We start from the raw sequence: 7,500 nt of genomic DNA on the forward strand, positions 1-7,500 counted from the left end.
ATTATATAATAATATATATAGGGATATTATATATTATAATTATATATAATATAGATATATTATATATATATTTATATTATAATAATATAATTATATATTTTCTATATAATATATATATATATATATATATCACACGCACACGCACACGCACACGCACACGCACACGCACACGCACACGCACACGCACACACACACATACACACACATACACACACATACACACACATACACACACATACACACATACACACACACACACACACACACACACACACACACACACACACACACACACACACACACACACACACACACACACACACACACACAACATACATACATACATACATACATACTTTGATGTTAATGATGTTAAAAATGAAAATTCAGTGTCATGCTGTATTCTTGATTACTGAAGCATTGTGAATGGGCAACATAAAAGTGTTTTTCAGTAGGTCTTTATATCTCTCAGGGAGAGGAGGATGTCCTGCCAGATTTGCCAGACTCAGAGCTGGAGGCTGGAGTTCTCCCGACAGAAATTCGAAAATTGGTTGAGAGCAGAAGACAAGTAAAACAGCTGATGAAACAGCCAGATATTTCAAATGATTTGAAGTTGCAGGTTTGTTTGTTGCATTCATATTGATTATTAATATCTGATGCATATTTGATTTAAAGTCAGTTGATTTCAAATGTTTGTCTTGCTTGTTCTAATTGTAGCAGAGATTTCGTTTTTTATTTTTGTCATTGTAAATATTTAGTGTTAGCACATGCTTCATCCTTCTTATTGTTGTTTGGCAACAGTATGACATTCGCCAGAAGGCTCTGAAGCTAACAGCAAACAGTATGTACGGTTGCCTAGGCTTTTCATACTCCAGGTTCTTTGCCCGTCACTTGGCTGCTCTTGTCACAGGTATGTAGAAAAGGAAAAAGATGCATGATATTTACTGTTTTGGATTGGATGGAAAATTAAGAGTAGATTCAAAACATTTGAGACAGTCTTTTTTAGAATGCTAATTGGATTGTATATGATTTAGCATGTCATGTCTTAGTTGCTTATTACTTACAAAAGGTTGAAAAAAAACATTTGGTGGTTAAAGCTAATGGAATTTTATATTTTTACCCCAAAGGAAAAGGACGAGAAATTTTATTGCATACCAGAGACCTCGTACGGAAACTGAACTTTGATGTCATTTATGGAGACACTGATTCCATCATGATCAACACTAACTGCACAGATTATGAGCAAGTTCTGAAACTTGGGCATAAGGTGAGTGAAATTAAGGGTAGTCTTAATGTATGGTTACATCTCAAAAACATTCACTGATTTGCAGTGTGCTGACCGTTTATGATTGTTATTGAATTATATGCTTTGAACTTGGTGGATCCACATACTAAATTACTTGATTTTATTCTTTGATTTATAAACTTATTTACACATTTCTTGATAGATAGAACAATACAGTTTACTTCATTCTTAATTACACAGATTAAATCAGAGGTAAACAAGTTGTATAAGCTACTTGAACTTGAAGTAGATGGTGTTTTCAAGTATATGCTGCTGCTAAAGAAGAAAAAGTATGCTGCTCTCACAGTTACCAAACTTCCCAATGGCCAGACATTGGAGGAACAAGAATTGAAGGGTCTTGACATTGTGCGAAGAGATTGGTCTCAACTTGCCTCTGATTGTGGAAGGTGAGAAAACGAAAGAAGAAACTTTATACAGTAATAGTCATATATTAAATAAAGATAGGCTTAACAGCTAAAGCAGTTGTACATTTCTACTGCTTTATGTGATTTGCCATATGAGTATGTAAGAATTATTATTATTTTTTTTTTCTGCAGACATATTGTGCAGCAGATTCTTTCTGACCAGGGACCTGATGAGCGTATTGAGAACATTCATTCACACTTGGAGAAGCTAAAAAATGATCTTAATGAGGGAAAGGTATGGTCGAGAAGTTTTTCCTTCAAAGGATATATAGAAAGGCTGACTCCTGTTTTGTAACATTTTGATATTGTTTTGTATAGTCCTTATATGGAATATTTTTTGTTAGCACATTCTGTTAACACCAATCTTGGTAAACCACCAATTTTCAGATTGGGCTTGATGTACTTAGCATCACAAAGTCCTTAACCAAGAATCCAGAAGACTATCCTGATAAGAAAAGTCTTCCTCATGTCCAAGTGGCACTTCGCATGAACTCTCGAGGAGGGAAGAAACTGCGTCAAGGAGATACAGTACAATATGTGATCTGTGAGGTTAGTGTAAACATGAAGTTCTTTTTAAATCCTTTTGCATTTATAGTGCTTTGAAGAAATGCTACTGCCAAATAAGTTAAATGGGAGTAATTGGTATTTTCATTTTTCAATACTTGATATGCCAAAGAAGCATTTTATTATTAGTAGAGTGTGCTATTTTTTTTTTTCTCCCAAGGAACCAGTTTGCTTAAATGCTAGTAGTGGAGTAGGGTTTGAGTGTATTTTAGTTTTTTTTTATACACTAAATATTGTCTGACTGAGATTTGCTCTAGTAAAATATATATTTGTAAAATTGTTATAAAAAAAAAAGTTCTTGTACCATATACATTGTGTTGCTGTAACTAAAAAAGCAGTACTTGATGTTTTACAGGATGGAAGTAATTTGGCTGCCACACAAAGAGCTTACCATGTGGATGAGTTAAAAACCAACTCTGCTTTAGTCATAGACAAGAACTACTATTTAGCTCATCAGATTCATCCTGTAGTTTCTCGTCTTCTTGACCCCATTGAGGGAACAGATGCAGCCCGAATTGCTGAATGCCTTGGTGAGTAGGCTAGAACTTAAAAAAAGAAAGAATGAAAAAAAAGATGGAAGAAATTGAATTTAATAATTACAAATATATTTAGGACCTTTCTCTATAGTATATTTTCTCTGCCGTATTACCCTGTTGTAAAGAAAAATTCATGAAGCAAGTTCTGTGATACTTCATTCATCTGCAGTATAGGATACATATTGAAATTTGAACTGATGATTTTAATTGAATTTATTTCTAGGGCTTGATCCTTCTGGATATCGAGTTTCAAAGCAGTATGGACAAGGTGAAGAAGAGGAAGACATGTCAACCACAGAAATACCGGACGAAGAGCGGTATCGCATGTGTGATAGGTTCACTTTCCAGTGTCAGCTGGGAAGAGTGGTGCACCATCATCACCATGGACTCACCCTTCCGAGGAGTGGTTAGTTTTTATTCTCATACAATATTTGTTTTGGTGTGGTTGTATTAACATTGTTTATTTAGTGTTTTTAATCATAGAAAATGGCCTTATCAGATATTGATAACAAGGATGAAAGTTATGTAATTATGTCAAAAGCTGAATGCTGTTTTACTAATGTTAATTCCTGTTTTACAGGGAACTGGCATGAATTTAGAGGTGGCTCTGCAAAACTGTCCAAACCCAAAGTGCAATTTCCCAATTTATTCTCGCCTTGCACCAATTATCAACAAGCTGAACTTAGACATAAGAAAACACATTATTAAGTACTACAATGTAAGTGCAGTAGATCTCTTATTGGTGACTTTTTGAAACTATATATATTTCTGTATTGTTTTATTATATATTAATGTATCGCTATATTTTGTTTACTATCCACATTAAGAAGTGAAGCATAAACAATCCCTATTAACTTGTTGAGTGCAAAGTAAATATAGTCGTGGTCTACTCCCTTAAAAATAGGGCTGGCTAATCTGTGAAGACCCTGGATGCAGCAACAGAACTCGCCGTATTCCCCTACGTTTCTCCCGAGGATTCCCAATCTGCAATTCCTGTGAAAAGGGAGTTCTTTTCAGAGAGGTAAGTCATTTTGGAGCCTGGCATATTTTTGTTCATTTTGAATTACTGTGGATTTTACTAAGTTGTAATTTGGTTTGTGGTTAATAAGGTACATAAATTTATTTTTCCTTCCAGTACACAGAGTCTCAGCTGTATAAACAACTGTGTTTCTACGATTATATCTTTGACTTCCAAAAAGCTTGCCAGAAAAATAAGGATGAAAGTGAGTATTGGAAAAGATGTTATTATATATTTTTTATTATGTATATTTAATTGATAGGTATTATCTAGTAATTATTGTTGCAAAGGTGACTTATTAGTAATATTATTGTTATCATTTGTTTACAGGAATTCGTGATGATACTCTAAGAAAAGCCTACAACATTCTACAGACAGAAGTCCAGAAAAAGTTGAAGCACAATGCATATTCAGAAGTTAACTTAACCAAGCTGTTTGGAAGCCTCATGGCCAAACCACAGGCAAAAGGATCTTGAAAACAAATGGACAGTAACCAGGAATATTAATTGTGCAAAAAAAAAAATCTCAGGAAAAAAGAATCCTAAATTTCATTACTTCATCATGAACTGCAGGCTAATGTTAGGAAAAGGAAACTAGAGAGAAAAATGGGAGGAAATGTTAGTACTTTAAATGTTTCCTAGGGAAATGTGCATTAGTATTAGGCTGTATAAAAAGATGAGGGAATTTTTGAGTGAATTTTGTGTGGGAAACAGGCTATAGATTCTTAAAACCTTGAAGTATGTCACACATTTCTTCCTTTCTCCATCAATCTATATATTATTTATCAGGGGGTTTGCAAAGCTTCAAGTTGATATTTGTTTGTTTTTGTCGAAGATACAGTTATCATAACATAACTTAATAATTCCAGTGAGTCAGTGTTATTTGTAATTTCATAAGAAGCTCCTTGAAGCCATTGTAAACAGTTATGCAAGTCTGAAGTGAAATATTGTAAAAGGGAAGTGAAGAAAAATGATTTTACCATGTGATGTAAATATTTTATAGATATTATTTAGAAAAAGATTAAAATATACTTAGTAAGTGTAAACTTTAAAAAGTTATTAGATTGAATTTGCCAGAAAGAAAAGTTTTATTTCAACCAGGACTTTTGATTATAATTTTAAGATATAAGAAAGAATAGATTATCAATAAAAAAAGATGGAATCCCTTTATAAAGCTTAAATTCTTAATGGTTCTTGTACATTTCTTTTTCTTCTTTGTTAATACTTCTTTTCTCCTTTTCTTCTTCATTGCTTCTTTTCTTTTCTTCTTTTTTCTTCTCTTCTTTTCTTTTCTTCTTCTTTTCCTTTCTCTTCTCATCCCTTCCCTTTTCCTTTTCTTTTCTTTTCTTTTCTTTCTCTTTTCTTCTCTTCTCTTCTCTTCTCTTCTCTCTTCCCTTCTTCTCTTCTCTCTTCCCTTCTTCTCTTCTCTTCTTCCCTTCTTCTCTTCTCTCTTCCCTTCTTCTCCTTCTCCTTTCCTTCTTTCCTCTTTCTCCTTCTCCTCCCCTTCTTCTCCTTCTCCTTCTCCTTCTCCTTCTCCTTCCTTCTCCTTCTCCTTCCCTTCTCCTTCTCCTTCTCCTTCTCCTTCTCCTTCTCCTTCTTCTTCTTCTCCTTCTCCATATAGGGATACTGTAATTATAGGTGCAGGTAAATGATACCTAACCCAAAGGTCTGATTTACCATATGATATTAATACACCTTTGATTATTTTCTAAGATCATAACTGACGGCTGATGAGAAGTACGTTCTCATGATTACTATACATAATCATTCCTCACCAATCCCATGCCCATTGTTGCCATAGGGGGGGGCTTAATGGATGGAGACTGAGACCCAATACTTTGGGTCACCCAACCTTGGACCTCAGCACTCGATTCGACTAATATCGCATGGTCTTCCTTCTCTTCAACTCCTGCTAGCCACTTTCCTAAAGTGTGAGGGCCGTGTTGAAATGCTGACTTGCCTGCATGAACGGCCTAGGAGAGCCATGGGCCCGGGATTCCCGTTTAGTTGTCTTATCCCACAAGGGAACCCCAACACACTCCAGGCTAACCGTGGCCTTCAATAAAGATTTTGTACTGTTATTAGGGACAATGAGGTTTGCCCCTATATTAACTATCCCCACTGATTTTAGTTCCCCTAGTTCCCTGACTCCAGGCTCTCCCAGAACACAACTACACCCCCTCCTCAATGCATACTGTCTGCAGTGGTACTTCCCTTGACACCACTCCCTCTTCCACAAGGCCCTGTCCATCTACTACCCCCATTTCTATAAGTCATATGAATATCCCCTTTAGTCTAACCGAATGGATCGATTTTTTTTGTGATCCCTTATACAGCCTCTTACTCTGACAATACTCTCCTCTTTCAACAGTGCCCCCAAAACAAGTAGGCAAAGTTTCCTTCCGCAGCTCCTTGTCACCGTTACATCCGAATCCCAAGCAAAAGCATTATCAACCCTAACTGACCTCATTGGCAAACCGAATCATGCTCGACCTCATCCCTCCTTCAGTATTTGTATCCGAACTGTCTCCATCTCCCCAGCAGACTTGCCCTGTCTACAGCCAAGGATTGTTCAGACTGGAGAAGATTTACTCGATTATGATGTAGTGTCTGTATAAGGCTACACCATTCTCCTTAGAGTCCATCGTAAATCCTTCAATATTGCCATGATTACTTTCCGTAGACATGGCCTCCCACACGATTTTTATATTGGTGGAAAGTTCTTCCCTGTCCGACTATATCAACCTCCCCTCATCACTATCAGAATTGTTGGCGTCTAGGCCACCCTGACAAGCACTGCCACTTCACAGTTCGATATCCTATATGTGCCCAACCGGGTCATGATCGATCAAACTGCTCTCCACAATCAACGCACGTGTGCCAATTGTGCTGGCTCCCACAATGTAATTTACCCTACCTACAAGTTTTAAGTCTGAGGTGCCAATTCTCAGATTCTAATTCGTCCTCACTCGGGAAGCACGAAGACGAAGTTTTCCTTATATTCCCTACGCCAGTGCTGTCCTTCGCTCCTTTAAAACTAATCATGACCCAAGAAAATTTTCCTACATCTCATCCATCCCCCAATCTCGTTGCTGCCAATCCCTCTACACTCAAATTGACTGCGGACGTCCATCCTCCTACTCATGTTCACCCTATACACCTTCCTCCGACCCCCTTTCAACACATTCTATTCCCTTCTGCTTCATCTACATCATCCCTCTTCCCTCTTTCTTCCCTGTTATCCTTCCTCTTCCTCCTGGATACATATATGACTCCCTAATGTCACAACCTCCTTCCCTGGATTATCTCTCTCCTGACATTTCCCCTGAAACTGTGATCTAATTGCGGTTAAATCCATCTTTCTTTTTTACTAATCCCTATTAACTCTATGGGTATCCTTGCAGAATCACATATTTCTTTTTTTGACAACTGATTTAATCACTCTTGTAACCTACCTTTGCCCATTTACTTACCCTCACCCCTCTTTGCCCCTTCCAGTGCCAAACTATCCTTAACTGCTATACGAACTGACGTGTAGCACATTTAATCATTCCTCTCCTTCTCAAGGGAGGAAAGAGAAGGGAAGGGGAAGGGAAGGGTGGGAGAGAGGCTGGGAGGAGAGGGAAGGGAGACTTGGGCACGGTGACTACTGAGAGCGAAACTGAAGAGTCAG

General features: G+C 37.1%; 1 pseudogene; it reads left to right on the forward strand.

Annotated features, from left to right (window-relative positions):
* The window catches only part of LOC119577198, a 60,731-nt pseudogene extending 56,364 nt beyond the window's left edge, over window positions 1-4,367 (forward strand).
* The last annotated feature ends 3,133 nt before the right edge of the window (window positions 4,368-7,500 follow it).

This window comes from Penaeus monodon, chromosome 9 (assembly GCF_015228065.2).
Source record: "Penaeus monodon isolate SGIC_2016 chromosome 9, NSTDA_Pmon_1, whole genome shotgun sequence".
In the NCBI taxonomy this organism is placed as follows: Eukaryota; Metazoa; Arthropoda; class Malacostraca; order Decapoda; family Penaeidae; genus Penaeus; species Penaeus monodon.